Source organism: Nerophis ophidion, linkage group LG09, assembly GCF_033978795.1.
Source record: "Nerophis ophidion isolate RoL-2023_Sa linkage group LG09, RoL_Noph_v1.0, whole genome shotgun sequence".
In the NCBI taxonomy this organism is placed as follows: domain Eukaryota; kingdom Metazoa; phylum Chordata; class Actinopteri; order Syngnathiformes; family Syngnathidae; genus Nerophis; species Nerophis ophidion.
This window is the reverse complement of record NC_084619.1, coordinates 22107334-22125116: the sequence shown is the minus strand read 5'-3', so window position 1 is coordinate 22125116 and position 17783 is coordinate 22107334. Positions and strand designations below refer to the sequence as shown.

General features: G+C 39.6%; 1 protein-coding gene across 1 annotated transcript in view; it reads left to right on the top strand.

Moving 5' to 3' along the window:
* Positions 1-17783, top strand: part of macrod2 (mono-ADP ribosylhydrolase 2) — a 1231520-nt gene that overhangs the window by 235838 nt on the left and 977899 nt on the right. The window lies entirely within an intron of this gene.

Below are 17783 nucleotides of genomic sequence, written 5' to 3'. Positions count from 1 at the left end.
TCGGATTTCAGCGGCTCATGCGATTCAACAGATTACGCATGTATTGAAACGGATGGTTGGAGTTTGGAGGCAGATAGCGAAAACGAAATTGAAGAAGAAACTGAAGCTATTGAGCGAATAGCTATTGAAGCTATTCGGCGATCACCTTCTAACCAACGATTGAGTGTCGCAGGGTATCCATACATCTCTGTGCCATGCCGGTAAAATGTGCAGGAGCAACTTAAATCAGTCGATTGGTAAGTGTTTGTTTGGCATTAAATGTGGGTGGAGGGAAAGGCTGGATGAAAATATAGCTACAAATGTACATACAGCTAGCCTAAATAGCATGTTATTATCGATTAGCTGGCAGTCATGCCGCGACCAAATATGTCTGATTAGCACATAAGTCAATAACATCAACAAAACTCACCTTTGTGATTTCGTTGACTTTATCGCTGGAAATGCATCTGCTTTAAGTGTCGCAGGGTATCCATACATCTCTGTGCCATATCTTTCGTAGCATCGCCGGTAAAATGTGCAGACGAGGGACTTTCTGATCTTTTGACACTGGTGCGGTGCAACTTGAATCCGTCGATTGGTATGTGTTTTTTTGCATTAAATGTGGGTGGAGGGAAAGGCTGGATGCAAATATAGCTACAAATGAGGCATAACGATGCAATATGTACATACAGCTAGCCTAAATAGCATGTTAGCATCGATTAGCTTGCCGTGCTAATCGATGCACACTCCACGTAAGTCAACTTGAATCCGTCCCTGATCGTGTTGTTACACCCTCCGACAACACACCGACGAGGCATGATGTCTCCAAGGTACGGAAAACAGTCGAAAAAACGGAAAATAACAGAGCTGATTTGACTTGTGTGTGTAATGTGTTTGAGAAAATGGCGGATTGACTACCTAGATGATGTCACGTTGTGACGTCATTGCCCCGAGAGCGAATAATAGAAAGGCATTTAATTTACCAAAATTCACCCATTTAGAGTTCGGAAATCGGTTAAAAAAATATATGGTCCTTTTTCTGCAACATCAAGGTATATATTAACGCTTACATAGGTCTGGTGATAATGTTCCCCTTCAACATGCTGCTATATTCAAATATTCAGTAGGCTTGAGACACCTGGGACACAAAATGCATCATTCGAGGCAACAGTTAACTTTGCTGGCTGTTGTTCATTTAAGTGCACAGATAGTTCTTGAAATATCACTGCGATCTAATCATGCTGCCTGGAGTGTATCTTACCTCACGGTTCGTACTGCAAACTTTTCATGCATTGCTGCTTAGCATAGCACCCTCCCGATATGAATCAACACAAAGTGGGGCTCTCAGCAAACAGCAATCTGAAGAAGATCTGCGATTGAGAGCAAAGGTCACGATGCCTCTCCCTAACCAAGCCAGGTTCTGCAGCAGTCTAATATGCACTCCTCCAGATTGGTGTCTGCCTCTCACTCAACTCAGTATTGATTGAATGCAAACCAAAAAAAAGTCATAGTGAGTGTGTTTTTTAAATTCTACGGCTGCTTTCACACTTGTCACACTTAGATCTGTGAAAAAAAACTTTTTTTTCTGTGGTTGGATAGATTAAAGCTTTTATCTGACACCTATCGCATGACATGCAACCAAAAGTGCAGTTTACAAACAACAGCTCAATTTTTGTTTCATCTGACCACAAAAGTTTTCCTTATTTTTGTTCATGTGATGTCAGATGAAAAAAAATTGAGCTGTTTGGTCACGATAAACAGCAATTTGGAGGAGAAACGGTGAGGCCTTTAATCCCAGGAACACCAAACCTACCGTCAAGCATGGTGGTGGTAGTATTACGCTCTGGGCCTGTTTTGCTGCCAATGGAACTGGTGCTTTACAAAGAGTAAATGGGACAATGAAAAAGGAGGATTACCTCCAAATTCTTCAGCACAACGTAAAATCATCAGCCCGGAGGTTGGGTCTTGGGCGTTCCGACAGGACAATGACCCCAAACACTCTTCAAAAGTGGTAAAGGAATGGTTAAGTCAAGGTTTTAGAATGGCCTTTCCAAAGTCTTGACTTAAATGTGTGGACAATGCTGAAGAAAAAAGTCCATGTCAGAAAACCAACAAATTTAGCTGAACTGCACCAATTTTGTCAAGATGAGTGGTCAAAAATTCAACCAGAAGCTTGTGGATGGCTACCAAAAGCGCCTTATTGAAGTGAAACTTGGCAAGGGACATGTAACCAAATATTAACATTGCTGTATGTATACTTTTGACCCAGCAGATTTGGTCACATTTTCAGTAGACCCATAATAAATTCATAAAAGTGACCAACAAGTATGTGCTCCACTCACTCTATCACAAAAAAATAAGAGTTGTAGAAATTATTGGAAACGCAAGACAGCCATGACATTACGTTATTTACGAGTGTATGTAAACTTTTGACCACGACTGTATGTCATGAAGACTGTTCATTCAGGTTGTGACGTTCCACCAGGTTTATTCAACTTGCGGCTCGCGGGCCAAATCAGACCTGCCAAAGCTTTGCATTTGGCCCGCCAAACATCAACCAAATAAGCTTGATAAAACCATTCAAACAAGGTTGGCTTATGAATGCATTACTCCTATGCATTGCGCAAATTTGACTTTTAACAGTGACTGGACAACAAAGTTTAACTGTTGCTTGATTTCTAAATGCGTAAGCATTCGTGGTTTATTTACCTGCTCAGTGGCCTTGTGGTTAGAGTGTCCGCCCTGAGATCGGTCGGTCGGTCGTGAGTTCAAACCCCGGCCGAGTCATACCAAAGACTATAAAAATAGGACCCGTTAACTCCCTGCTTGGCACTCAGCATCGAGGGTTGGAATTGGGGCTTAAATCACCATAAATGATTCTCGGGCGTGGCCACTGCTGCTGCTCACTGCTCCCCTCACCTCCCAGGGGGTGAACAAGGGGATGGGTCAAATGCAGAGGACACATTTCACCACACTAAGTGTCTGCAACAATCATTGGTACTTTAACTTAACTTATTGTGTGAATGTAGTAACACAAAACTTAATTTATTTATGTTAAAGGCACACTGGATGTTATACTTTTGTAATGCTTATTTTATGTTTGTATTTTCAGTCTTACAAACCAAAATGAAAAAAAAGTATAAAAAATAACAGTGAGGAAGTAAACACATTCAAAAGAAGTAACATCACACCTCAACAAAACTTCTGGAGCTTCTGTTTCTTCATGTCCGGAGCTTCTGTTTCTTCATGCTGTTAACTATCTGTCGAGCTGCACACGCTGGAAACAAGTAGCGAGGGCAAAATAATTAAAAAAATTGACACTGCAATGTGAAGGCTTACGTGCTTACTTTCTAATTAGGTAAATGGAGTATCAAAATAATATAACCTGTGGAGGCACTTAATGATAAAACATCAACATTTCGATGTCTGGCCCATGAGCCCTTATTCTCTTTGGAACTGCGGCCCTCTTTATACTGTATATGTTTATTTTTACTGCACAACCCATGCTCCAAAGACAAACATTTCTGTGTGCACTTTAGCCAAACCAATTCTGTGAACCATGTAGCTTTTTTTTATATGTGGTCCGGGCCACTGCACTGAAGTAAAATTGTTAACAGGTTTTCCACATCAAAAGGGAACTGCCCTTTTTTGGAGTTTTTGACCATCATTCACAATCTTAATGTGCAAGAACACATATCTTTCTCTTTTCTGTGCCTTCTAGATATTGAAAATCGACTAGCAAGATTCTGCTTATATTGCAGTTTGTGGGGGGTCATCTATTCCCGGGGTCCTTAACCTTTTAGACCTCGGGCCCACCTGTTTCACTGAAGAGGGGCCGGGGCCCACTCAAATTAACACTGAATCTAACCTACTTACAGTTTAACAGGATACACCTTGTCAAATGATATGAAAGCATATGTTATTTACAAATATAATTATCAAGGCTTAGGTCTGGCTGATTACAAAGAGACATACTAATCAAATATACTGCAGAAGAAGAGACTCGTAAAGACTGATGAAATATACATTTACATACAATTACGCAGTACTAAAATAAATAGACTGGAATTAAGTTAACTATAAATAATAACAATATATGTTTTCTTAAATCAACTATCAATAAAATTAAAGTGCAAATTAAATTACAGCTTCACCACTTTAGTCATAATTTGTGTGTCTAAGAAACTTTTCTATGGCTAACTCCAGACTTTTTCTCTTTCTTTGATATTGTCATTACTGTCACAAGTGGTGGAAATGTGTATTACAACCAAGTGCAACATACGGACCACAGCTGAGAAACAGGTATTATTAGGCCCGCTCGCGACCCATCATTTTTCCCCTGCCCTTTGGTTAAGAAACACGGATATATTTCACTTATAAAGCCCTCTAAAAACATCCAACAACTGCTAACAAAAATATGCATGTCATGACCTGCATATTAGACATGCGGATTATGCTGAATTTAACATCTAAATCGGAAGTACAATATAGTTAGTCGGTATCTAAGTGACCACGAACATTGTAAGTGACTTCTTTTTTTATTTTTTATTTGTTATTTAGCACCCATGCTACATGATGGTTTAGTGTTTCACAATAACTGTATCTGTTTATCACCCAACTTCTAAAACTTGTAGGTCATCCTCTTCATATTCAGGCTCAAAAAGCTAGGGTTCTGGATCATTATTTATCGTTGTTGGCTCTCACAAAGACTGCCATAATAAGTGTAGTTGTTCGTTGGCGGAAATAGCAAACATCGCTAATGTATTCTCTCTGGGAAATGAATATGCCCAGGAAAGAATTTCCAATGGTGCTTAAATTGATCACAATACGTAAATATTACATGTATATCATGAATGTGCCTTGGTTTTTAGATGTATTTTTGAGAGAGCTTTATTGGCAGACTAGATTGTATCCCTAGCACATGCATTGTTAGCCACTTCTTGCTAGGAGTTTTTCCCCACTATATAAACCACACAAAAAGTACAACAACATGTGTTCTTGTCTCACATAGGGATTGTGAATGATAAGCGAAATTACAAAAAATGTGCAGTTCCCCATTAGGCCCATACTGTTTAATCATTGCCCTAAGAAACATGTGCAGTGTGTGGGCTGGATATTCATCGTCAAATATGGTCTGACCTACAACAAAATATTTAGTTAACTGGAAGTGAAGTGTGGGCGAGTAAAACACCTTTAGAGACTCGAACCATTATATTCACTCATTTCCACTTTTACACATATTTAAACTGCATAAAAAAGTGTTTATTTAAAAAAATTACATTTCCATGTGAGAAATGAAATCGCTTGGTTGTAAAAACGACGTACACATTTGCATGTGTTCAGTGTTCAGTCGCAACCACAACCGCAAGTTCGAATCAAAGCGCTGCTGCATTTGATCTGCTAAATATATGACGATAGTTTGAATGCTTCTTCAGAAAAGTGTGCCTGTCCTGTTACATTTTAAACTTGCGTGGTTGCAGACAAAGGGCCTGATCTACTAAGCTTGTGCGTGGGGCATTGCATCTTTTATATAAGTAAAATATAGAGTACAATCCATCTAACGTGTCTGTTTTCATTTATAGGCAGAATGTATTCCTATTTATCATAATAGGAGGGGGGGATACAGTACACATGTAATCATCATGCCCTCGAAACTGTTCTGTGGCTGTTACCATGAATTGATTAACGTGGTCAATTGTATGGAATATGTACTGTACTGTGCAATCTACCAATAAAAGCTTTAATCAATCAATCAATCAATCGCTGTTTTGTGTCAATACGATACAGGTGTGTATGACTTTTTTGCAAAATTGCCAAACACTACTTTTTCCCCCCTTAAAAGTCATTGGGTATCTTAAACGGTGCTAAACAAAAATATAAATACCTTTTTTATCGGACTAATGAGCACACCAGTGTTTAAAGGCCTACTGAAATGAAATGTTCTTATTTAAACGGGGATAGCAGGTCCATTGTATGTGTCATACTTGATCATTTCACGATATTGCCATATTTTTGCTGAAAGGATTTTGTAGAGAACATTGACGATAAAGTTTGCAACTTTTGGTCGCTAATAAAAAAGCTTTGCCGGTACTGGAAGTAGCAGACGATGTGCGTGTGACGTCACGGGTTGTGGGGCTCCTTACATACTCACATTGTTTACAATCATGGCCACCAGCAGCAAGAGCGATTCGGACCGAGAATGCCACAATTTCCCCATTAATTTGAGCGAGGATGAATGATTCGTGGATGAGGATAGTGAGACTGAAGGATTAGAAGAAAAAAAAAACAAAGAGGCGAGGGCAGTGAGAGCGATTCAGATGTTATCAGACACATTTACTAGGATAATTCTGGAAAATCCCTTATCTGCTTATTGTGTTAGTAGTGTTTTAGTGAGATTATAAAGTCATACCTGAAAGTCAGAGGGTTGTTTTGACCGCCAGTGTCTCTGATGGAAGCCTTGGAGGAGCCAAGAAAGTCGCAGCTGCCTCTTTGACAGCTGCAGGAGGACGCACGCTCCGCTCATGTCTCCGGTAAGAGCCGACTTATTACCACCATTTTCTCACCGGACCCTACCGGTTGACATGTGATAGAGAAACATGTTCGCTTGACCGCTCTGTTCCATATTAAAGCTTCAGAACAAACAAAGAAATACCGGCTGTGTCTCGGTGCTAAAGACAGCTGCAATCCACCGCTTTCCACCAACAGCATTTTTCTTTATAGTCTCCATTATTAATTATTGTGAGGTTTTGTATTAGTGTTCCTAAAAATAGATATAGATTCGGACACGTTTTTTGTCTAAATGCCCCCCGAGTCAAAATAATTGCCCAGGCCTGCTGTAGACGTTCATCTCAGCACCTGCCGTGTGTCCAAAAGATGGCGCCATAACAAGTTTTTGGTGTGTCTACCGTAGAAAACTCCATAAATTGGCCGCGCCGTTTTATAAGCCAAACCGTAGGAAAAAAAGCATCGATCAATGTTAATTTATGTAGTCCTAAATCACAGGTGTCTCAAAGAGCTGCACAAGCCACAACGACATCCTCTGTTCAAATCCCATTTAAGGGCAAGGAAAAACTCACAACCCAGTCAATGTGAATGACTATGAGAAATCTTGGAGAGGACCGCAGATGTGTATGATGTGGACAGCCAGCACTTCATCCGTGACCACCGGACCTGTGACCCCCCCCCCTTCCACAGAGCAGAAAATAAAATAAATGGCAGATCAACTGGTCTAAAAAGGGGGTCTATTTAAAGGCTAGAGAATGCAAATGAGTTTTAAGATTGGACTTAAATGCTTCTAATGAGGTAGTATCTCTAACTGTTACCGGGAGGGCATTCCATAGTACTGGAGCCCGATTAGAAAACGCTCAGTGTAGGGCAGAAGTCGGGAATCTTTTTGACTGAGAGAGCCATGAACACAAAATATTATAAAATGTATTTCCGAGAGAGCCATATAATACTTTTTAACACTGAATACAAATAAATGTGTGCATTTCTAAGTAAGACCAACATTTTAAGAATATAACAAGTATCTTCTTCTTTTTAATAACATTGTTATTCTGAAGCTAATGAATAAAATAGTTCTTACCATTAATGCGACTTCTTGAACAGGAACGGTAGAAAACGGATGGATGGATTAAAGTGCATGAGAATGTTTTATATTTTGAATGTTATTTTTAACACTGTGATTACCAGCGGAATTATTCATTACTTATCGTTGTGTTTTTCAACCACTGTGCCGCGGATAGTGTGCTGTGAGATACAGTCTGGTGTGTCGTGGGAGAGATGATGTAATTTCACCTAATTGGGTTGATAATATTTTTTGCAAACCTGTAACTATAATTCAAAAGTGTGCTGTTATTGAGTGTCTGTGCTGTCTAGAGCTCGGCAGCGTAAGTGTGTAATACTCTTTCATATCAGTAGGTGGTAGCAGGTAGCTAATTGCTTTTGTAGATGTCGGGAACATGGTATGTCGTGATCACAATATGCGGGAGGCAGCATGTAGGTTAAAAGGTATCCAACACTTAAACTAAAAATAAACAAAAGGCGAGTGCCACTAAGAAAAGGCATTGAAGCAAACAAAACTAAAACTGAACTGGCTGCAAAGTAAACAAAAACAGAATGCTGGACAACAGCAAATACTTACAGTGTGCGGAGCAGACGGCGTCCACAAAGTACATCCGTACATGGCATGACAACCAACAATGTCCACACAAAGAAGGAGTGCGTCCGCACGACTTAAATAGTCTTGATTGTTAAAACAAAGCAAGTGCGATGAATAGCATTCAAGGAGGACATGAAACTGCTACAGGAAAATACCAACAAAAAAAGAAAAGTCACCAAAATAGGAGCACAAGTCACACAGGAAAACACCGAAAAAAACTCAAAATAAGTTACGGCTTGACAGTACACCTACGTAGAGACAAGAGCTATTGCGGGAAAAATGTTTTTTTGTCAATATCGGCTACCGAGTTTAATTTTTTTTATGTTTTCTGCTGGTGGTGCGCCTCAGAATTTTTTCAATGAAAAAAATGTGTTTTGGCTCAAAAAAGGTTGAAAAACACTGACTTCTCGTGTTAAGCAATGCCAGCTAAGATTTATCCGAGAGCCAGATGCAGTCATCAAAAGAGCCACATCTGGCTCTAAAGCCATAGGTTCCCTACCCCTGGTGTAGGGGCTTATAGTCTCGAATTTAACGGTACTTGCAATTTATACTCACTTTTGCACAGCTATGTTAACTACATTTGTTGTCTGGGAATGAAACTTTTAAAAAATATTCCCCTATTGCTATACTTGGTGGTGGTTGTTTTAATGCACCCACATCAAAGACTCAGTGCAATAAGTTGTCAAGGAAAATCCAAAACACAGCTGTGCTTATTTATTCAAAAAAAAAAAAAAAAAAAAAAAAATCCATCCTCTTAAGTGCCTCTTTATTCTTTCAAACACATTTGTCCATGTATTTAATGTTTTTTCCTGCTTTTAAGATACAAGGTTAATCAATTTAATACAACAAATGAATATAACACAAACAAATCAGTGATAATTGCTTTTGTTTATTTCACAATTTCAAGGAAAAGTCAACAGCGACAATTAAGGGGTTTGGCAAAATGTGATGAAAATGAATTCCTCCTCCTAAAGGAAACCTGAGGAGGATTTTTCTCTCCACGGGTCTTTATCAGTCTGAGATGGCTGCTGAAGCTGCAAAACTGTTCTCAGTCTGGCCCTCCCTGTACCTTTTATCTGAGGTTTGGCATGTGGATGCCTTCTCCCCTGGTGGTGGAAAGGATCGATGTGAAGAGAGGACGTGCTCTCATACCTTCCTTATCTCCCAGCTGTCTTCTCAGGGCCGGTTTCACAACAGGATGATCCATCATGTTTGGCCTCAAGCACCTGAGCCACGGTTCGTTCCCATAGATTCGGAGGCGGGCCTACGACCACTAAGGCAGAAATACCAAACCTGCTTTTATTGACAATATTAAATCTTCAGAAAAGGCAATATTTGTACTAGTGTTGTAACAAAACCAATATTTTGGTACCGGTACCGGTACTAGAATTATTTTGGTACTTTTCTAAATAAAGGGGACCACAAAAAAATGGCATTATATGCTTTATTTTAACAAAAAATCTAAGGGGACATTAAATATATGTTTCTTATTGCAGTTAAGGCCTTTAATAAAATAGTAAAGATACAAGACAACTAGTCTTTTAGTAGCAAGTAAACAAACAAAGGCTCCTAATTAGTCTGCTGACGTATGCAGTAACACATTGTGTTATTTATTTTATTATTGTGTCAATATTATTAAAGGCCTACTGAAATGAGATTTTCTTATTCAAACGGGGATAGCAGGTCCATTCTATGTGTCATACTCGATCATTTCGCGATATTGCCATATTTTTGCTGAAAAGATTTAGTAGAGAACATCCACGATAAAGTTCGCAGCTTTCGGCGCTAATAGAAAAGCCTTGCCTCTACCGGAAGTCGCAGACGATGACGTCACACGTGTGGGGGCTCCTCACATATTCACATTGTTTTTAATAGGAGCCTCCAACAAAAAGTGCTATTCGGACCGAGAAAACGACAATTTCCCCATTAATTTGAGCGAGGATGAAAGATTCGTGTTTGAGGATATTGATAGCGACGGACTACAAAAGATAAATAAATAAGTTAAAAAAAACGAAACGCGAATGCATGGGAACTGATTCCGATGTTTTTAGAGACATTTACTAGGATAATTCTGGGAAATCCCTTATCTTTCTATTGTGTTGCTAGTGTTTTAGTGAGATTAAATAGTACCTGATAGTCGGAGGGGTGTGTCCACGGGTGTCTTGACGCCAATGTCTCAGGGGAGTCGACGTCAGCTATGACGGCACAAGCTCAGCTTTTGTCCGGTAAGAAGCGACTTTTTACCACAATTTTCTCACCGAAACCTGCTGGTTGACAAGTGGTCGGGATCCATGTTCGCTTGACCGCGCTCTGATCCATTGTAAAGTTTCACCTCCGGGAATTTTATACACGGAATCACCGTGTGTTTGTGTGGCTAAAGGCTAAAGCTTCCCAACTCCATCTTTCTACTGTGACTTCTCCAATATTAATTGAACAAATTGCAAAATATTCAGCAACACAGATGTCCAAAATACTGTGTAATTATTCCGTTAAAGCAGACGACTTTTAGTTGTGTGTGTGTGTTTAGCGCTCATACTTCCTAAAAACCCGTGACGTCTTGCGTACACGTCATCATTACACAACCTTTTCAAGACGAAACTCCCGGGAAATTTAAAATTGTAATTTAGTAAACTAAAAAGGCCGTATTGGCATGTGTTGCAATGTTAATATTTCATCATTGATGTATAAACTATCAGACTGCGTGGTGGGTAGTAGTAGGTTTCTGTAGGCCTTTAAGGACAAGTGGTCGGAAATTAATTATTAATCTACTTGTTCATTTACTGTTAATCTCTGCTTACTTTCTCTTTTAACATGTTCTATCTACACTTTTGTTAAAATGTAATAATCACTTATTTTTCTGCTGTTTGCATACTTTACATTAGTTTTGGATGATACACAAATTTGGGTATCAATCTGATACCAAGTAGTTACAGGATTGGTCATATTCAAAGTCCCCATGTGTCCAGGATTATTTTTTCTGAGTTTATAAACATAATATACCTTTTTTTAAAAACGAAAGATGTTGTAATGCCAAAAAATATCAACGTAATCATAGCAGTATCAAATAGATACGTGCCTGTACTTGGTATCATTATAGTGGATGCTAGGTGTAGATCCACCAATGGCGTTTACATTTTGGCGCCGTTGAGCTACGGTGTGTAGTGAAACATGTTTAGCTATTCCTCGTCCTGCAGGGATGATACTTTTAAGAAACTTACTTTATTTGTCGCCATGGAGACCAGGATTAGTGATTTAGAAGTAGCTCAAACACTGCCGACGGCGGATGGACATCAGCCGCGAACTAACTAACCATATCTTACAGCAAATCTTCCTGAGGGCGTTTCAGTGTTATAACTTCACCTTTATCGTTAGTTTTTAAGCCAAAATACGTCCGTTCTCCCTTTTATGTCTACACACTGTCTGTCTGCTTTTACAAACCCTGTTTCCATATGAGTTGGGGAATTGTGTTAGATGTAAATATAAACAGAATACAATGATTTGCAAATCATTTTCAACCCATATTCAGTTGAATATGCTACAAAGACAACATATTTGATGTTCAAACTGATAAATATTTTTTTTTGTTGCAAATAATCATTAACTTTAGAATTTGATTCCAGCAACACGTGACAAAGAAGTTGGGAAAGGTGGCAATAAATACTGATAAACTTCAGAAATTCTCATCAAACACTTATTTGGAACATCTCACAGGTGTGCAGGCTAATTGGGAACAGGTGGGTGCCATGATTGGGTGTAAAAACAGCTTCCTGAAAAATGCTCAGTCTTTCACAAGAAAGGATGGGGCGAGGTACACCCCTTTGTCCACAACTGCGTGAGCAAATAGTCAAACAGTTCAAAAACAACGTTTCTCAAAGTGCAATTGCAAGAAATTTAGGGATTTCAACATCTACGGTCCATAATATCATCAAAAGGTTCAGAGAATCTGGATAAATCACTCCACGTAAGCCTGAAACCAACATTGAATGACCATGACCTTCGATCCCTCAGACGGCACCTTTTCAAAAACCAACATCAATCTCTAAAGGATATCACCACATGGGCTCAGGAACACTTCAGAAAACCACCGTCAATAAATACAGTTTGTTGCTACATCTGTAAGTGCAAGTTATAGCTCTACTATGCAAAGCGAAAGCTATTTATCAACAACATCCAGAAACACCGCCGGCTTCTCTGGGCCCGAGATTATCTAAGATGGACTGATGCAAAGTGGAAAAGTGTTCTGTGGTTTGACGAGTCCACATTTCAAATTCTTTTAGGAAATATTTGACATCGTGTCATCCGGACCAAAGGGGAAGCAAAGTTCAAAAGCCAGCATCTGTGATGGTATAGGGCTGCATTAGTGCCCAAGGCATGGGTAACTTACACATTTGTGAAGGCATCATTACTGCTGAAAGATACATACAGGTTTTGGAACAACATATGGTGCCATCCAAGCGCCGTCTTTTTCATGAACGCCCCTGCTTATTTTTGCAAGACAATGCCAAGCCACATTCAGCACGTGTTATAACAGCGTGGCTTTGTAAAAGAATAGTGCAAGTACTTTCCTGGCCCACTTGTAGTCCAGACCTGTGCTAATGAAAATGTGTGGCACTTTATGAAGCGTAAAATACGACAGCGGAGACCCCGGACTGTTGAACGACTGAAACCTCACATAAAACAAGAATGGGAAAGAATTCCATTTTCAAAGCTTCAACAATTAGTTTCCTCAGTTCCCAAACGTTTATTGAGTGTTGTTAAAAGAAAAGGTGATGTAACACAGTGGTGAACTTGCCCTTTCCCAACTACTTTGGCACGTGTTGCAGCCATGAAATTCTAAGTTAATTATTATTTGCAAAAAAAAATAAAGTGTATGAGTTTGAACATCAAATATATTGTCTTTGTAGTGCATTCAACTGAATATGGGTTGAAAATGGTTTGCAAATTGTGTATTTTGTTTATATTTACATCTAACACAATTTCCCAACTCATATGGAAACGGGGTTTGTAAGTACTCCGTCGTTGTGCGCTGTCGAACATGCTCGTCTGCTCGTAAAACCATCAAATTCACGTCAGGCGCGGGGGGATGTTGGACTGGTACGTTTTAGAGACAGTATCGTACTGAAAATGATTCATTAGTATCGCGGTGCTATACTAATACCGCTATACCGTTCAACCCTAATTTGTACTAAATATGATATGATATTGGCTGATTTGTATGAACATTGTTGAAAGTATATGCAATTTTCTGCTCATTTGTTCTCTCCCAAGCTTTACAGTATTGGAAACAAAAGAGAGCAAGAAATACCGTTATGCTCCATCGCTCTCTTTAATCCTATAAAAACACTAATGGGAATCCTCTAAGGGCTGTGTGTTTTCACTTTCATGTACACAATGGGGTTAACCAAAATAGCACGGTTATCTGCATTAGACATATTGGTCTCGGTGGGATTCTGTACATACATGGAGAGGGAAATAACAATGATCCCTGATAATAGCACGCTAAATGATGCCTCTGTGAATAGAGGATCATTATGAATGGTACCAGGTCGCTCTGGTGGTGTGTGTCACCGCTTGGCTGCACGCTGGCACCCTCCCAAAAAGAATGTAAACATCCTGTTGTCTATCTCACCGCCACTCCAGTTTATCAAAGGCAACATGCCGGCGTATTTGCAGCCTCGTAATGATACCGTGAATCGCGGTGTAGCCAGCCAGCTTCCCCCTGCCTTTTGATGTCTCCATTCAGGAAGGGTTGTCTGCCTCATTAGCTTTCCAACCACAGTTGTTGCCCAGTTAGCAATAGGCTTTGACTAGACCACCCAAACAAATCGTTTTCCTTGCAACGGGCTGTCTTTCTCCACTCCAATGGAGCAATGGTGCACATCCATGATTATTGGTGCAGTGCTTCTTAACCACTGTTGGGCCGCCAAGTAACATATGGCTCTCAACTGTGGGCCGCAGCGGTATCCAGTTGTAATACACTTTCCCACCACTTGTGGCAGTAATGACGATATCAAACAAACATAGAATATACCAGTGAAGTTTATTAAAGGCCTACTGAAATGAGATTTACTTATTAAACGGGGCTAGCAGGTCCATTCTGTGTGTCATACTTGATCATTTCGCGATATTGCCATATTTTTGCTTAAAGGATTTAGTAGAGAACATCCACGATAAAGTTCGCAACTTTTGCTTGCTAAGAGAAAAGCCCTGCCTCTACCAGAAGTCACAGATGATGACGTCACGTGTTGATGGTTCCTCACATATTCACATTGTTTTTAATGGGAGCCTCCAACAAAAAGAGCTATTGGGACCGAGAAAACGACAATTTCCCCATTAATTTGAGCGAGGAGGAAAGATTCGTGTTTGAGGATATTGGTAGCGACGGACAAGAAAAAAGGAAAGAAAAAAAAACAAGTTAAAAAAAAAGCGCGATTGCATTGGGATGGATTCAGATGTTTTTAGACACATTTACTATAATAATTCTGGGAAATCCCTTATCTTTCTATTGTGTTGCTAGTGTTTTAGTGAGTTTAACAGTACCTGATAGTCGGAGGTGTGTGTCCACGGGTGTGTTGACGCTCAGTGTCTCAGCGAAGTCGACTGCAGCTTTATGGGCGGCACAAGCTCAGCTGATCCCCAGTAAGAAGCGACTTTTTACCGAAATTTTCTCACTGAAACCTGCTGGTTGACATTCGGTCAGGATCCATGTCCGCTGTGATCCATAGTAAAGTTTCTCCTCCGTGAATTTTAAACAAGGAATCACCGTGTGTTTGTGTGGCTAAAGGCTAGAGCTTCCCAACTCCATCTTTCTACTTTGACTTCTCTAATATTTCTTGAACAAATTGCAAAAGATTCAGCAACACAGATCTCCAAAATACTGTGTAATTATGCGGTTAAAGCAGACGACTTTTAGCTGTGTGTGTGCGCAGCGCTCATATTTCCTAACAGCCAGTGACGTCACGCGTACACGTCATCATTACGCAACGTTTTCAAGAAAAAACTCCCGGGAAATTTAAAATTGCAATTTAGTAAACTAAAAATGCCGTATTGGCATGTGTTGCAATGTTAATATTTCATCATTGATATATGAACTATCAGACTGTGTGGTGGGTAGTAGTGGGTTTCAGTAGGCCTTTAAGTGCAAAAAAAAAAGTGGCGAAGCTCTATTTTCATTTGCACTTAAATGTTTTTGACAGTTTAGTTTATAAATATTTTCTTTATTAATTTAGTTTATTTTAGCACAACATAATTCCATGTAAGTTTATTTAGCGCCAGTTTTTTATGAGTCCCTTCTTATGCAGAATATTTGGTCAGTATCTATTTTTTTGATCAGCCTGACCTAAGCCTAAAGTTGATCTGTTAAATAATAATCTTTGTGATTAACACATGCTTTTCATTCATTTTACATTGACACTGCCAGTAAGTAAGTTACCATATATTCCGGACCATAGGGCGCACCGGATTATGAGGCGCACTGCTGATGAATGGTCTATTTTCGATCTTTTGTCATATAAATAGTGCAACGGAATATAGGGCACATTAAAGGAGTCATATGATTATTATATTTTTTCTAAATTATTTGGTCAAAATGTTGCATAGATGGCTTGAAGATGATATATAAAGCAGCTTTCTGACAGTTGCTTCCGGTGCGCCGTTTTGTAGGCGGTTTAATTTATGTGGCTCACCTTCGGCAGCGTCTTCTCCCCGTCATCTTTGTTGTAGCGGTGTAGCGTGCAAGGACGGGAGTGGAAGAAGTGTCAAAAATGGAGCTAACTGTTTTAATGACATTCAGACTTTTACTTAGATTAATAACTGAGCAGCATTTCCTTATCCGGAAACAACAAGGCCAGAAATGTGTCCCGTGAAAAATAGTCCAATCCAAACTATAATAACTAAAGTTCCTTGGGTGAATAAAGAAAACTCACTACACCGGTATGGATTGGTGCTTTCATGGCGAGTTACTGACAGATAGTGTTAAGAACTGTACATTACTTTATATTTGAAATGGCAACAGCGGAAGAGGAATGTCCCATAAAATGTAGAGAAAAAGAAGCCTGCAATTTTTTCTAGACTTATGCAGATCCCAAATACAGATCATCAGGAACCAGAAGGTAAGAAAAGTTGCTTTTGCATAATATTGCGAAACAAAACACCAGATAATGTCTTACCTTATACACACCCCATAATAATACTCTTATGTTTAATACAGCGACAATCCATAAAGCGGTGCGGCTTCGTAGCTTACCAAAGTCGTACTAAAACATTTTGATAGATTTATGAGCACCGTGTGTAATGTTCCATATTTTAAATGAAACATATTAAATGTCAGTGTTGTTTACTTGAGTGATATTGCCCTCATACTTACCACGTATCTTTTATGTTTGACTGCCATCTACTGGTCAAACTTATCATTATAACATGTACCAAATAAAATTGCTTTGAAGTCGGTGGGCAAAATCAGAATTATTCTGTACATTAGGTGCACCGGGCTATTAGGCGCACTTTCTAGTTTTAAGGGGATATCTGTTACGTGTGGGACGCATTGTGATGCGCGTGAAGTGTCACCTCGGGATGCTACAGGACGAGGAGCAGGCAGGATTGAAGGTAGGAGGTTGTTTAATATAAAACATAACAAAATAACACTTGTACAAAGGGTAAAAATAAAGGTGTCCCAATGCACGGATCGCGAAATGCTAATAGTTAGCAAAAGTTGAGTTCAAAGTCTTTAGAGGTGCGTGCTGAGCGCGCGGAAGCTAAGCTAAGACTTAGCAAAGTACAAACAGAAGGCAAGGATATCACACGCAACTGTTGCAAGAAGCAAACAAAACGTCCAGACCGAACTCAGGTAGCAGGCGTTCTTAAATACAAAACGATAATCACAAACAGGTGTGCGTCAGGAGCCTGTGCAGGAGGAGCAATTAGGTTGCCATGGTGATAGAAACAAACAAGGAAGTGTTCAAACAAATGGGATCGGCAGAGTCAAGAAATGATCAAAACAGACAAAAAAGGAAACAAACATAAACTAGAGATGTGATCCAGGAACAACAGAAATCATTGTTATCCATAATTATTGAATATGATTAAAATCAAGACTACGATTACTAATTCATTGTTATTATTTGAGTGGGCCACGGGCCCCTCTGTAATAGTAAAGTTGGACCCTAAAGTCAAAAAGAAAACCTGGTTTAGTGCATCCTGACTCTAATTTAGTCAGTGGGCTGCTATGTGAAATAACCAGCCTTTGTCACTGCTTAGATTTTACCACACTAACACCCTCCTTGCTAACATGTTTCCTAAACATTGGTGTGAGTCGCTGCAAGTGAAAACACCTTCCCACCTGAGGGATTAATTATGCATGATGTGACTATAACTACGTTCACACTGCCTCTAAAAGTGAGCCTTCTTTGTGTCGCTCTTCTGTATCACACACAATTGGAAAGTGAAAGACCACCTGACATTTCTTTGGAATCGGCGATGGTGTCAGAGCCATACGAGAAGCAGAATGTTGCTAGTGTGGAATGATGAACATGGATGTGGATTTTAACACCCACGGCTCACTTCTTCTGCCGTGTTGTGTTGAAAGCAGTTGTTCCTGCTGTCAGATGCTGAAATCGAGGCTGTCATGCATCTAAATATTTGACTG